General features: G+C 37.2%; 2 long non-coding RNA genes across 2 annotated transcripts; one reads left to right on the top strand and one right to left on the bottom strand.

The window, feature by feature from the left end:
• Positions 1-2,460: 2,460 nt before the first annotated feature.
• LOC145539662 (uncharacterized) lies at positions 2,461-11,802 on the top strand. Its single transcript, XR_014077885.1, has 4 exons — positions 2,461-4,815; positions 4,937-5,099; positions 8,539-8,657; positions 11,170-11,802. It is a non-coding gene; the product is annotated as an uncharacterized LOC145539662 (long non-coding RNA).
• A 1,769-nt stretch (positions 11,803-13,571) lies between these two features.
• LOC145539663 (uncharacterized) lies at positions 13,572-14,846 on the bottom strand. Its single transcript, XR_014077887.1, has 2 exons — positions 14,462-14,846; positions 13,572-14,154 (listed from the first exon to the last, which is right to left on the bottom strand). It is a non-coding gene; the product is annotated as an uncharacterized LOC145539663 (long non-coding RNA).
• Between the last annotated feature and the right edge of the window lie 421 nt (positions 14,847-15,267).

Genomic DNA, 15,267 nt, shown 5'->3' with positions numbered 1-15,267 from the left:
TGGTAGAATCCTGTCTATCCCTCTTCATGTTGCAGCAAATGGACCAGATCTACATACGAAAGTGTGAAATCAACAGCGTAGAGTGCTAAGAGGGTCCAGAAGAAGAGTATCTTACTTTTGCTTCTTGGTTCCCAGGTGACTCAGTGGTAAAGAATCTGCCTGCCAATGTAGGAGATGCAAGAGATGTGGGTTCGATTCCTAGGTCAAGAAGATCCTCTAGAGAAAGAAATGGCTACCTGCTCCAGTTTTCTTGCCTGGGAAATCCCATGACTGGGGAACATGGTAGGCTATAGTCCATGGGGTCACAGAAGCATTGAACATGACTGAATGACTAAACAACAATGATGATGATCTGCAGGAAAGTTTCTTTTGAAATTATGCCATATTTTGATGTAAGCTGTATGTGCCACCTGATGTCCATTCTCTCCCTCTCTCTTTTTTCTTTCATTCCTCTCATGGTTTCTACTCTCTATTTTTGTCTCTAAGCAAAATCTTCATGCCATCTTTACTGCTAGCTAGGAATCAGTAATCTAATAAGGCCCTTCTTCGAGGACTTTCATTCTTCCAGAAGTGATTGTGCTGTTCAACATAGGTCAAATCTCTGATACGCTTTACCATCTGAGCCACCAGGGAAGTCCCTAAAAATCTTAGGGCCAGATAAATTTTGGAATTCAGAAATTTTACAACTTCAGATTTTGATAGGTGTTACAGTATATATACCTCTAACTTGCAACCAGGTTTACTCATATTTTTCAATGAAAAGTAATAACTAATTGGGATAAAATAAATCAAGACTATGCATAACTTTAATTCAGATTTTGCACTAAATGAATTGGGAAAAATCCCAAATTTTCCATTTCTTAGATTTCAGAATGGCAAATAAATGATTGTTGTTTAGTCTCTCAGTCATGTCCGACTCTTTTGCGATCCCATGGACTGTAGCCCACCAGGCTCCTCTGTGCATGGGATTTCCCAGGCAAGAATGCTGATGTGGATTGTCATGTCCTCCTCCAGGGGATCTTCCCAACTCAGGTATGGAATCCACGTTTCCTGCATTGGGAGGTTGATTCTTTACCACTGAGTCCCTGAAATAGATGATCATGGTCCTATGAAAACAGCACAAAGAAATAGAACTAATTGAATGAGTTTGTGGGGTTGGAGTGTAAGACAGAAGTGGACCTTCCCTTTCCAATGCTCTCCAGAACATTGTTAGGTTTCTTTTATCTGTAGGGAACTGAATAATGATAACACCCAACTTGTTCATTACAGGGAGGCAGGAGGTCTTGGATGGCCTTTATTCTTCCAGAAGTGATTGTGATAAGACCCTGTTCCCTAGGGCTTCTTTTCAAAAATTCTTTAAGTGTGCTATACCTCACTTCACCCCCAAATACACACATATACATATCCACACAGAAGCACACATTTGGAAGGTAAAGGATAATAAACCTATTTTTTAATTAAAAATTACCGATTTATTATTTTATTTTTGACTGCACTTGGTGTTTGGTGATGCTTGAGGACTTTCTCTAGTTGCAGAGAGTGGGATACTCTCTAGCTGCAGTGCACTGTCTTTTCATTGCAGTGGCTTCTCTGTTCAGTAGATGGGGTGCATGGTCTTAGGTGCCCAATGGCATGTGGAATCTTCCCAGAGCAGGGATCAAACCTGTGTCTCCACCATTGACAGGCAGATTCTTAACCCCTGGATCACCAGGGAAGTCTGATAATAAACCAGTTTTACAAATAATTTCTTGCAAATGACAATAGCAGTTAATTTAATTGTAGAATATAGACAAAATAAGAAAAGCTCAATTTCTTTGAAATTGTAAAAGTGCAACTGTATTCAAGGATAAAAATCTTTGCTCTACTTTTTATTTAAATTTCTTTTAAGATGAATACTAGGAGGGAATAGGTTTCTAAAAACTATTTTTATGGGAACAGAGAATGAATCTTTCTTTGATCCTTTTTGAAAGAAATTGATATTGGCTCCTGATATTACCACAGTCAGAAAGGCACTGAGATCAATCACAAAGAGCCAAATTCATGTCAACTTTAAAGGATGAAGAAGGTTTGAAGTCATAAAATGTGGCTTTTGGTAAATAAGTAACAACAAAAGAAATTTTCTATAAAAACACAGAGTGGTTAGAAAATACACATGTGTTCAACTACTTTGGAATGAACATGAGACCTATTTAAACAAAAATTACTCCCTATTCCAGCAACTCAGAGAAAAGTACAATTTCACCATTCATGTTGATGCTCATGCATTTTAGTGATACCAATGTCACACGGGGACAGGCTTGCTCTGCACATTAATTTTACTGATTTCAGTTTAGGAATAAAAGCTACTAAGTGTTCCCTGAAAAATGAATGACTTCTGGGAGAAATACTTTGGAGAACATGGGAAATTACATTTCTTTCCTGTAACCCAGAGTGAGGTCAAAAGTTATTTTAACTTCTCCAAGGTGTCCTTGGCAGCAAGGAGTTCAAACCAGTCAATCCTAAACGATGTCAGCCCTGAATATTTCTTGGAAGGACTGGTGCTGAAGTTCCAATACTTTGGCAATCTGATGTGAAGAGACGACTCGTTGGAAAAGACCCTGATGCTGGGAAAGATTGAAGGCAGAAAGAGAAGGGGATGACAGAGGATGAGATGGTTGGATGCCAACAGCAACTCAAGGGACATGAGTTTGAGCAAAATCCAGGAGATAGTGAAGGACAGGAAAGCCTGGAGCACTGCAGTCCATGGGATCACAAAGAGTCAGACACGACTTAGTGACTGAACAACAAAGGTGCTTTGGATACACAAGAAGTTTATTTTGAGGCAGAAAGGAATTGAGGTGAGTTGACTTCATCCTGGCCATTGGGTAGCACTGGAGAAAAAGACTGGACTGCTTGTGGTGCCACTTAAAGCAACCTGGTCCAGTTGCTGGGAAAACAATGCAGAAGTCATCAAGAGGGGAGGCTGGAAGAGGCCTTGAGAAGTCTATCTTTTTTTTTTTGCAAGGCTGATGTAGTGCACTGATACAAGGGCAATACTCAGAGAAGTCAGAATCACAGGAGGAGGATGACTTGACAGATTAGCATCGAAGGCCACCATGGGCGTAAAGAAAAGTTTCGAGTCAAAATTCAGCCAATGTCTTTGGGAGAAGGGATGCTACAGCTATGGTATCAGGCGTGGAGAGCCCAGCCACCCCGAATCAAAATACTGGAAAGATGGCCAAAAAGAACACCTATTCTCTCAGTCTGGTGTGACCAGCGAAGCAAGGGACACGTAGAACCGACCCTTGGTGGCAGGAAACTGGACACGTGGTCTCTGATGGGTTTTTCCAGTACGGTTTTTGTGATTTCTAAGCAAAATTCAGAGAGGATGTAGCAAAATGAAGTTTCCACTGTCCTAAATGAAAGATTTTTATGCCTGAGGTCTTTTGTTATGTGATTACTGATTTTTCCGCTTCTGCACTTTGTTTTCACTGGTCAAGAAGCATGAAGTGGAAGGAAAGCGTCTATCAGTTCCTGCAGCTCTTCCTCTGGGAGAGGCTATCAGATGGGCAAGCCGGGAGCAATACAGTATCCCAACAATAGTATTGCCAGCGTGGAGAGCTTGCCTGCCCTCCCTCGAGAATTCCCAGACAGGTACATGACACAGAGATGTTTGTTCGTAGAAGACGGAGTGGTTCAGAAACTTGAATCCTTGCATGGTTTGTTTTAACTGAGGCTCCCGTTGGAGACAATTCTTAGATTCCTTGAGGAATCCTATCATGTAGGGAAGGCCAATTAATTACAGGATCAAAGATTCAGATGAGGGTGACTCGATCAAGAGAATATGAGTAATGCTTTTCAAATGAAAGTTTTGAATTATACCCGTCTGTCTCTGCCATCCCCCAGGTAAAAATATAATGTGAATTTCTCCTGAGAAGGTGACTTTATTTGTGCTTATTTTGAGACTAATTATTTCTGCTTGTTCTTTTGATTCTAGTGCTTTGAGGCTGAATACTTTCTTTCTAGGAGAGCGCTTTGGAATCTAGCAAAAGTTACACTGAGTGATGCCCTCCACATAAGAATCTCCTTCCCCCATTACTACTTTGCTATTCAAAATCAGGTTCAAGTCTAGTTTCCACAATACCTTTTTAATCGAAGGGCTACTCCAAATTCCCTCTTAAATAGAAATTCTGTGCTGGCTGGAAATAATTCCACAATTTCTGCCATGGCCTTTATAAGTTTTCCTGAGATAATTTTGTAGTCACAATAGTGAGAAAGAAATTTAACAGTTTATTCCTTCATTGGGTCCAGAATATACTTGTTACTCAAGGGCAGTTGGCAGCTCTCTTTAATCATCTTCTCATGTAGCCGAAAAGTTGATAATATTAAAGAAAATATAAAGGGCTATACGTTTCTAGAATTGGCAGGTAAACATTGAATTGGTAGGCTACCAATGGGAACTTCTGTATTTTCTTTCTAATATTCTGTAATTAATTTTGCATTTCTTAGATTACAGGAATAAGTAAGAGCTGAAATAACTTTTGGACACTTAAATGCAGTAGTGAAATACCATATCAATTTGGCCACATAATGAGAAGTCACCAGGCTGAAATGTTTAAACTTTAGAAAGTTTTGAAACCAATTCATGTGGAGTAAATATCCAGAAACACCTAGATAGAATGTTAAGGCTCCAAGATTTGAAAATTCTTTGCAGGATCTCAATAAGACAGTGATATCTTCTCGCCTTCACTTATAATGTTACCAGCTAGAAGTTCTATGGAGATCCTGCCAGTTCTAATTTCTGCTTCAAGCACAAGTCATTTAAAACTACTGAGGGTAAGTCTTTAATTCTGCATACCTTGCACATTGTTAAGTACTTAACTATTAGAATTCTAGTGACAGTTTAAGGGACCTACAGGCTGAAGTTCACTCTTTTTCTGTGTTCTGCTCCCTTAAGTGTCTGCGGTACCCTCCAGGCTGCATTCAGAATGTCTCTGAGTCATCCTTCTAACTAGTACTCTTGATGAAAACTGAGATACTGGGTAGACACAAGATGGCAGTAGCATACCATGTAAACTGTTATGATTCGATCTCCTGGATTAGAGTTGAAGAACTCAGAGGTACTTTTTTTCCCAGTTATTTTTATTCCTTTTTTGGGAGGAGTGTGGGGGTGGGTCATAGACTTCTTTGAAAATCAGGTGAAAATGCATGATGGTTTCTCTCTACCTCAACCACTATATGTGTACATATATATAAATTCCTGATGAAGCTCTTCCATAGATTTCTAAGGTTAAAAATAACCAATTTTAAGCTTGGTTCTACGAATGCTAACTTACATCCTCAGTTTGGAAATAAATACACAAAAGGAACAGAATGATAGAGTTCAGTAATGTAAGTCTCAAGGGAAAACAGACTCAGAAGTCCAGGCCAACTTTTATAGGATTTCATCTTCTGTGTTGTCTTTCTAGGGAGGAATGATAAACTGGAAAACTCTATAAATATTTGCATTATTTCCTAGGACTTTCCACTATAAGAGGAGAGACATCAGTTAATTTAGTGATTATTTCTTCGTTATTGATGGGTTCTTTGCTGTAGGTTTGTCTTTTAATCCCAAAAAGAATTTTACAAAAGTTTGATAGTTTACTTCTATCAATTATCTGAGCTCAAAAAACACATGCAACTTTTCCTAGCTCCTAAAAGTTGTCATTTTTAAAAATTATAAGCTTGTTTGCTTTTATTGTTCTTACTATTTGTTTTTTAAAATGTAGCACAACATAATCTCCGTGGTTCAAGTTATCAACTAGCCATTCAGCAATTCAGATGCATAAATATATACTAAGTTTAAAAATATGTTTAAATTAAAATTTCAAGCAGAATAACATATGGTTTCAATTAAAGTTTTGTTATTTGGCTCTACAAATCTTAGTAAAAATCCTGAAGAATGAGTTCTAAGCCTGGCCCAGGTACAGATAAAGTAACCAGCTTCCATGACTGGTTTGTGCAAGTTTGGAAAAAAAGAACAGGCGGAAGGGCACAGCTGATTATTCTAGAATTTTGATTCAGAGTTACAACTTTCAACATAGCAAGAAAGTACTGGCGATTTCCCAGAAGCAAGCGGCTACCCTTGATTTTGGAGGACACCAGGGGGCAAAATTGCTCTTTTTAAGTCACTTCCTCTCATCAAAGTTTAGAAAATTTAGTAAAGGTCAACAATGGTGGGTAATCATTGAGACATTAAATATCCACAAACTTTAAGGTGATAGTATATCTCAGAAGAAAAAAAAAATGTATATGAAAAAGCACATTATACTAGCTTCTTGTGATTTACACAGAGAAGGAAAGTGAATTTTTTCTTATTTTTTTTTTAACAAATTTGTTTAGTAATTTATTAGAGCATCACAGTGAATCATTCTCATAATTTAACAGTTAGTCATGCTTATGAATTTCAATAATGGTTAAAATATTTAAAGTTAGAAAATGTACACTCAACAGGTATCATTTTAGTATATGATTTTAGCTGCAATTTTACCCGAAGTCTAAAATCTATATTGACACTACATTTTCTTACTTAAAAATACAAATTTTGTTTATTACATGAATATATCAAAACATCTTATAATTATGGAAAAGAGAACCAAAGGGAACGCTTGTAGACTGTTGATGATAATGTAAATTGGTGCAGCCACTATGGAATATATTTAGTATGGAGGTTCCTCAAAAATGAAACTACTATACGATTGAGCAACCCTATAGGTGACTCAGTCATGAGAAAGAGGGTAACTTACCACTTGTGAAAACACGTGAGACCCTGAGGGCATTATTGTAAGTGATGTCAGATAGAGAAAGACAAATACTATATGGCACCACTTACATGTGAAATCTAAAAGGCTGAACCACAGAAGCCAAGAGTAGAATGACAGTTATCAGAGTGGAAGAGAGGAAAAATGGGGAGATGTTGGTCAAGGAACACAAACTTTCAGTTATAAGATGAATAATTTCTGGGATCTAATGTACAACATAGTTGTTATAGTCAATAATACTATATTACATATTCAAAAGTTGCTTGGAGAGTAGATCTTAAGTGTCCTCACCACACACACACACACACACACACACACAGAAATAGTATTTAGGTAATATGATTTAGGTGTTAGCTAATGCTGTGGTGATAATCATTTTGCAACGTATGAGTGTATTAAACCAAGACATTGTACTCCTCAACCTTAACCCTTAGCTGTGTTATAGGTCGATTATACATATCTCAAGAAAGATGGAAAACAAATAAATGGGTATGTCATGTCTCCACATTAATTTTTAAACATATTTTCTAATATCTTGCAGATCAGTAATTCATACAATATAATTTTACCTATTCTAATAGGGGGGTCAACTTTTTTTTATAAGAGATCAATTTATTATAAAGAAAAATGGAGCCTTATCATTGCTTTTTGAGGTGATGTTCACTACTCAGTCTTTCACCTATGACTCAGTCTTTTGAAGAATCCCCTTACATCTTAGTTGCATGCATGTTTAGTCACTCAGTCATGTCTGACTCTTTGTGACCCCATGGACTGTAGCCTGCCAGACTCCTCTGTCAGTGGGATTCTCCACACAAGAATACTGGAGTGGGTTGCCATTTCCTTCTCCAGGAGATCTTCCCAAACCAGGGATCAAACCCGGGTCTCCTGCATTGCAGGCAAATCTTTTACCATCTGAGCCACCAGGGAAACCCACATCTTAGTCAAATAACTAAAAAATGTTCACTTTCTCATTGCATCCATGAGTTGAAGTGAATATGCTGATGTACAAAACGCCCATAATGTTTAACAGAGTACAGAACCTTAAGAGATGAAAGAAACAGACTAGTGTTTTATGGGTATTCTGTTTGAATTTATATTACCAAGAAGTCTCAAGTAAGAGCTAGAAAGGTACTTTTTGATTTTAATGTAGTTCAAAGCTGCAACATTTCTGTTTAAAACTGAACACTTCCCTGAACTGTGTTTGCTAGATTTTATAGTGGTAGGAGAGAAAAACTTATCAAAGATTCTTGATAAGCACTATTTAAATCATTTGGCTATAACTTTTTCTTTGACATGTTGCCAAGGTTTTCCTCCAAAACAAGCATGTGTTTCAAAATAAAAGAGAGGTGTGTTCAAAATCATGAATAAAAATGAAAACATTTGAAAAAAATGTCCTGAGGCCTGAACTCAAATATACTAATTAGTCTTTCATCAGTCCAATATGTTTTGCCAAAACAATCTTCTGCTTGATTTTAGTGTTGTTTTTCAGTGAAGATCAGTTTTTGGATATCTTTCATAAAGAACTAGAAAGGAGAATGAGGAAAACAGAATGAAGAGTTATTTGTATATGATAGGAAAATGCACGGGATTGTTATTTCATTTCAAAGCGCTATATACATGTTTGGGTACAGTTCTAAGTGGAGAAGACTGTCTGGTTGTTTCTACTTGAATTTTCATCAATCTCCTATTTATGATTCCACCGCAGCAGCGGAATTCATGGATTCTTATACAAACACCTATACTTTCTTATTCTACCTAGATTCCCACATTCAGAATACTGGTATGTGTTTGTGGATGTGAACAAAACTAACCAAATACAATCTACAAAATTATGGGAAAGCCATAGAGAAAGAGAGAAGAAAGCTCATAGTCATGAAGGCAAGTATATAAGAGAATGTCCTTGATCTTGGAAAGTACATTCTAAAGTAGTCAGGAAATAAGGAAGTGTGATATCTGCAACTTAATCTCAAAGCTTTACATTTATATGTTTATATTATCATGTTATTTACATGTATACATAAAGAGGAAAAATATGAAGAGAGGGAGAGAGTTAGAGAGAATGAGTGAGCAATTTGGCAAAATGTTAATTTTTGAATATGGCTGGAGGAATTAAAGAGGTTTTTTTGTAAATTTTTAACAACTTTTCTGTAACTCAGAAGTTATTTTAAAATTAAATATTAATGTATAAAATGGCAACAAGAGAGAAAAATCATTAACAGTAGGAAACAGAAGTGATACTGCACTTAAATGCTTTTGATATTTAATGTTTTCAGAAATGTTCTCTTGGTGAATTAGAAATCTTTCTCCTTTCATCAGGAAAACTCTGGTATCAAAGATAAAAAAACAATAAGTATAAATTGAATAAACATGGAGATAACATGATTAAACCAGAAACACGGGGCATTTAGTTTCTCTTCAACTTTTTAAGCCTGAATTGGTCTCTGCTATAGCTTGGGCTGCCAGAACAAAATACTGCGAGTGGCTTAAAGCAGAAATTTATTTTCTCAGAGTTCTGAAGCTAGAAGCCCAAGGTCAATGTCTGGCCAATCTGTTTCTGGTGAGAACCCTTTCTGGCCATCTCGTTAGGTCCTTATATGGCCTCATATGGCCTTTCCTCAGTGCTTGCATTTGGAGTGTGTATGTGTGTGAGAGAGAGTTCTGATATCTCTTATAATGACACTAATCCTGTCAGAACACAATCCCTTATGATTTCATTTAGGCTTCATAGTTTTCTCAGAAGTCCCATCTCCAATACAATCCCATTGGGGTTAAATCTTCAAGCCACGAATTGGAGACAGGGGGACACAAACCTTCAACCTATAAAAGTCACCTTCAAAGAAAACCAGATTTTCAAGGAACACAGAGGATCAATATTTTACGTGCGTGCATGCTAAGTCGCTTCAGTTGTGTCTGACTGTTTGCGACCCTGTGGACTGTAGCCCACCAGGCTCCTCTGTCCATGGGATTCTCCAGGCAAGAATACTGGAGTGGGTTGCCATGCTCTCCTCCAGAGGATCTTCCCAACCCTGGGATTGAACCTGTGTCTCCTGCGAATCCTGCATTGTAGGCAGATTCTTTACCTCTGAGTCACTAGGGAAACCCCTAATGCTTTATGCTAAATTGTTTTTATGGTGTAGAGTACAATTATATAGAATAATATTCCTGACTCCAGTCCATACTGGATGTGATGCTATTTTCTCAAAAATGTGTAGCAAGTAAAGCACGTTACATGGTGTCCTTATTGTTGTTTACTAAGACTTGATCTGTTAAGATAATATATTATAATATGAAGCATCATCATAATGTCTTATGGTTCTTATCTCCTCAGTGTTGATTTCATTTATACTCTCTTTTGTGTTAAGAATTTAGTCATCTGGGTATTATATAGGCTGATTCTAAAAGTTGAAAAACATAAATGCAATTGAATTCATATGTCTACCTAAATAACCTTTACAACGGTATCAAGTGGCGTGATGTAATTTTTTCTCCTGACATTGACATAATTCCATTGAGATTGCTAGGAGAATGCTCAAATCAGTTTTCATTTCTTACTGAGGTTCCAAATGCTCAAAAGTTTCTAAATGCTTTTATTTTGTTTTTCTTGTTGGAAAGAAGAAACACATGTTTTCTTTGTCAGGTCATCTAGCTTTTTGTTCATTCCATCTATTGCTTAAAATCCATTCCCTTTTTCCTCAAAGAGGTCATAGACTTCCTTTTTTAATTTGGACCAGTAATTTTTGGACCATAATTGCTTATACAGATGTTAGCTTTACTTGGATTTTTGGATTGATTTTTTTTTTCCTTTTATTTCAGCCTTTATTTTATCTCTTATCCCAATCATTCTATCCATTCTACAGAGCTTTTTCTTGTGTGTTTGTGTGCCTGGAGACTTTGCTGCTGAAGTTCATGTCTGTATGACCAGTCCAAACTGGTTACTTTCAGATTTACACAGCTATCATCCTGGGTCAACAGTTTATAACTTTCTGGGCTGTTGAATTTACCACTTTATTGATCTAATGCTGTCTTTATTTTTGACATTTCTCCCCACACTTTGCTGCTAGTGTCCTTCAGAAGTTAACAGGCATTGCTTGGCTTCCTGTTCAAATCCTATGTAATTTCTCTTTGGTCTACTCCCATCCAGAAAAATATAGAAAACAGAATTCTGGAAGATTTAACTCTAGCTTAGCTAATTTGATACCAAAGAAAGATACTGTAGTCTTCCCCTTGACATTCCCCTTGACTTGACATTCTTTTAACTTCTAAATAAAGATATAGAAAAATCATGTTTCTCATTAAAAACTGAACACATGCTAACCATCTCATGAAAAGAGAACACAAAATTCCCCTGGCCACCTTGGATAATGTGTTTTTTTTTTTTTTTCTTTTCTAGATTTCACATTACCGTTTGGATACTATGGAGCTTAAATTGCTGAGATATAAGGTCAATTACTTATGTATTAATTATGCATAAGGTTAGATCAAACCAGACAGTTCTAAAGGAAATCAATCCTGAATATTCATTGGAAGGACTGATGCTGAAGCTGAAGCTCCAATACTTTGGCCACCTGATGTAATGAACCAGCTCATTGGAAAAGACCCTGATGCTGAGAAAGATTGAAGGCAAGAGGAGAAGGGGACGACAGAGGACAAGATGGTTGGATGGCATCACTGGCTCAATGGACATGAGTTTGAGCAAGCTCCAGGAGATGATGAAGGACAGGGAAGCCTGGCGTGTTGCAGTTCATGGGGTCACAAAGAGTCGGACACAACTGAGTGACTGAACACCAACAACAATAACAACAACAAAGGCTATTAATTATGTATATTTAATGTTAGGAAGGGAATGAGACAATAACACTAAAATTATTTTTTAATTAAAAAAATAATACATACATTGATATATTCATGCTAACATAAATGTTGATAACAGTATAATTCTACTTTCTGCAATTTATGTTGTCATTGCACATTTTTGAAGGTTAGAGTGGAATTACATGTCTTTTGCATCATAATATATGCTCCATAGAAGGAAAGTCTATATTGGAATTGTTTTCCCTTTTATCCCTGAGCACAACAGCTGATACAGAGCAGACATTCAGATAGTTATTAAATTAGTATTGGACCGGTTTGTATGTGTGTGTGTTTGTGTCTATGTGTGAATGCATGTGTATGTTGATGTTCCTGGGTGTTTTAAGAAGAACAGCTTTAAAGGTGAATGCTGCCTAAAGAAATATAGCTACTGTACAGATACAAGTTCACATACTGTTTCCCAACATCTACACTAACGAATATCCTCTCTTGAACCTTTGTGCCAATTTAACCTCCAGCTAGAACCCCACTCCAGTACTCTTGCCTGGAAAATTCCATGGACGGAGGAGCCTAGTAGGCTGCAGTCTATGGGGTCGCTAGGGGTCAGACACGACTGAGCGGCTTCACTTTCACTTTTCACTTTCATGCATTGGAGAAGGAAATGGCAGCCCACTCCAGTATTCTTGCCTGGAGAATCCCAGGGACGGGGGAGCCCGGTGGGCTGCCGTCTATGGGGTCGCACAGAGTTGGACACGACTGAAGCGACTTAGCAGCAGCAGCAGCAGAACCACTTGACATTCTGCTGTTTAAAGGTTTCATGACTGCTTTGGTGTGAATTCCCCTTCACAAATATTTTCTTTTGTTGTTGTTCCTTGGAGCCACCCAGCAAGGTACTCAGAGCAGCTTTTGTTATTTTTCTAATTTACAAATAAGGAAGTACTCAGAAAAGGCATTGTGTCATCAGTGGTCATAAGAATTCAAATTTAAGTAATTTGTTTATTAGTCCAGGGCTCCCACCACTACAGCATATTGGTATTTCACCATCTAAAACGGTTGCCAATGGACTGAACTTGAATAATACACTAATGGAAACATCAAATGGATTTCCTCTTCCTACAGCTGTGGTTTTGAAACCACATAATATTGCTCAAGGGACAAACTAAATGTAGGTTTCTCTGCTGTAGTTCAGTCAGATGACACATGATTAGAGGCATATAAAAATCACCAATAAAGATAGCTAATGAAAGCATTTCTAGATATTTGGCATGAACCATTGTAGTATTGCGAAGTATTTTTTATTTTTGGCCCTCATTGTAGAGGATTTGGCTGTTTTTCTGGTCCCTTTGTCACCAAAACTGACTCCCTGTTTGGGTATGTCCTTCCCATTTCCTTCCTCACATCTCTGTGGTTTGGAAAACTGAAAGTGGTGTCTCACTTTCTCTACCAAAGGAACTTCTTCAACATTTTGAAATGCTGATGACATTTACTGGACATAACCTTGAAAAAAAATTGCCATATGCTTTTGATTTGTCAAATTCTTACCTAAAGCCAGTGTTCAATATGTAAAGAGATGCTTTAAAAATACCAACACTGCCATTTTTAATTAATGGACATTCTTTATCAGGAAGGTTGGGATTTACACTTTTTTTTTTTTTTGGATATGAAGTTGTATAAGAGTATGTTCTGTCTCCTTCTACCTAAAAAATGAACAAATTAATAAAACCTTTCCACTTTATAATTAAATTTGGAAGAAGAACTTTGTTTCAAATTCTAATATGCAGATTATTATATAGAAACAAGTCATTATTCTGTTAATCCTGTGCCCCATTTCAAAAGGGCATCTATTACCTGAATAAATGCTTTCAAGGTCTTTTTCCATGACAAGACTTTGCCATGAAACAGGCACTATGGCATTTCACACCATAACCAGATTATCTGAAGGAGCCCCTGATTGTAAACCATGAAGAAATTTTAAGATGGTTCATAACACAGTGATGATTATATTTATTCTTAAATTTCATTTACAATCTCTACAAGGGAGTACCTAAGTTGATTTTTGCTTCATGTACTTCTATACTTTCAAAATTAAAGGAATGGATCTTTCTTATTGGCTGAACATACAGAAACAAAATGAAGTGTTCATGAAACAGGCCCCCCAAACCAAATTTGGACCAAAACACTTAGTACTAATTCTTAACAGGAGTTATAAAACTAGTATTAAGCAGATGGCCACTGAGAATCTGATTGTTCCTGCTCATGATAGAATTCTGGAAGAGATCCTAATTGTGTGGTTTTGCCATTCCTAGGCTCTAGAATGTGGACTGTAATAGTGAAGTAAGTCTATTCTCTGTAATCAAACATCTCATATTGAGTTAGTAAGCTTTCATCTTCTCTGTGGTTTGATCCTTTTTGCCTCAGCAAGATCATTATATTCTACTTGCCCTTACATGAGTCACTGCCTTGTCTCAAAGCCCTTGTTTTAAGTCAAATACACATAGCTACATATGCACTTGATCGAAGTTCATTCCCAGGATGATTTTAAAATTCAATCTTTGAATTTCTGCTTCTGAAAAGAGAGAATAGGTGTATTCCTATTTAGTATAACTGAAAACCCCAGACATTATACATAAACAAACATAAGGAGACTTTGAAAGATTGAAGAGAAGAAGGAAGACTAGCTAAGAATCTTGAAACCCAAAGGATGATGCGGTGATAAGTTTGTGTGTTTTCTTTTTACCTCATACATCTCAAACTTCGGGGCTGAAGCTATAAGCCCAGAAATGTCAACAGATATGGAAACAAAAATCCCCTACAAAAGCTTGCAGTCTTTAGCCAAAGGACAAGGAAAGGGGCAGAGAAAACGGTGGTCTTACGTCAAATCCAGGCAGCAAAGGCCAAATGAGGATCCTAGATTTCCACTCTTGTTATATTATAGAGAGGTACCCAGAACTTTCTCCAGGGTGATGTCAGAGAAGGCTGAGTAGGAAGTGGTAACTTTAATCCCTTCTCAGGAAATGAATCACCCTTGTTGGGCTTTCATCCCCACCTGGAAATAAAGGCAATCTCTCCTCTTCCTTTCTAGAGGAGAGTCAGGACTTTCATCATTGAAAGGACTTTCACCACTGCCCAGGGTGTCAGTGGACGCCACATGAGAAGCAATAATAAAGCACACTACTCTCCTGAGCCAGGATGGTGTCAACAGGGGTCTAGCTGGGGAGGTAGAACTACCACACTCATCCAACAGTAACAAGGAGCTCCTCTCCATGGTAACAGAGTATAAATGGGCAACATGGACTTCTAACCTCTCCTGACAGTAACAAGGAGCCACTATCTCCTGTGTATGCAGAGACAGCCAACAAAAACAAGCTTAAATAAGATCCAGAGTCTCATAAGATAATAGAAAATATGTCCAAGTTTTAACAGAACGTCATTCATTGTGCCAAGAAATAGGAACATCTCTAAATGAATAAAAAGAGACAATCAATAGATGCCACCACCGAGGCAATGATGATACTAGAATTATTTGACAAAAATTTCAATATAGTCTTCATAAAAATGCTTCAACAAGTAATTACAAACACAGTGAAAATAAAAAGTATCAGCAAAGAATCAGAAGATACAAAGTAAAGCCAAATAAAAAATTTTAAAACTGAGTAATACAATACCAATCCCATCCTCA

Source organism: Giraffa tippelskirchi, chromosome 2 (genome assembly GCF_054371585.1).
Source record: "Giraffa tippelskirchi isolate mGirTip1 chromosome 2, T2T-mGirTip1v1.2.pri, whole genome shotgun sequence".
Taxonomy (NCBI): domain Eukaryota; kingdom Metazoa; phylum Chordata; class Mammalia; order Artiodactyla; family Giraffidae; genus Giraffa; species Giraffa tippelskirchi.
This window is presented reverse-complemented; position numbering and strand designations above follow the sequence as displayed.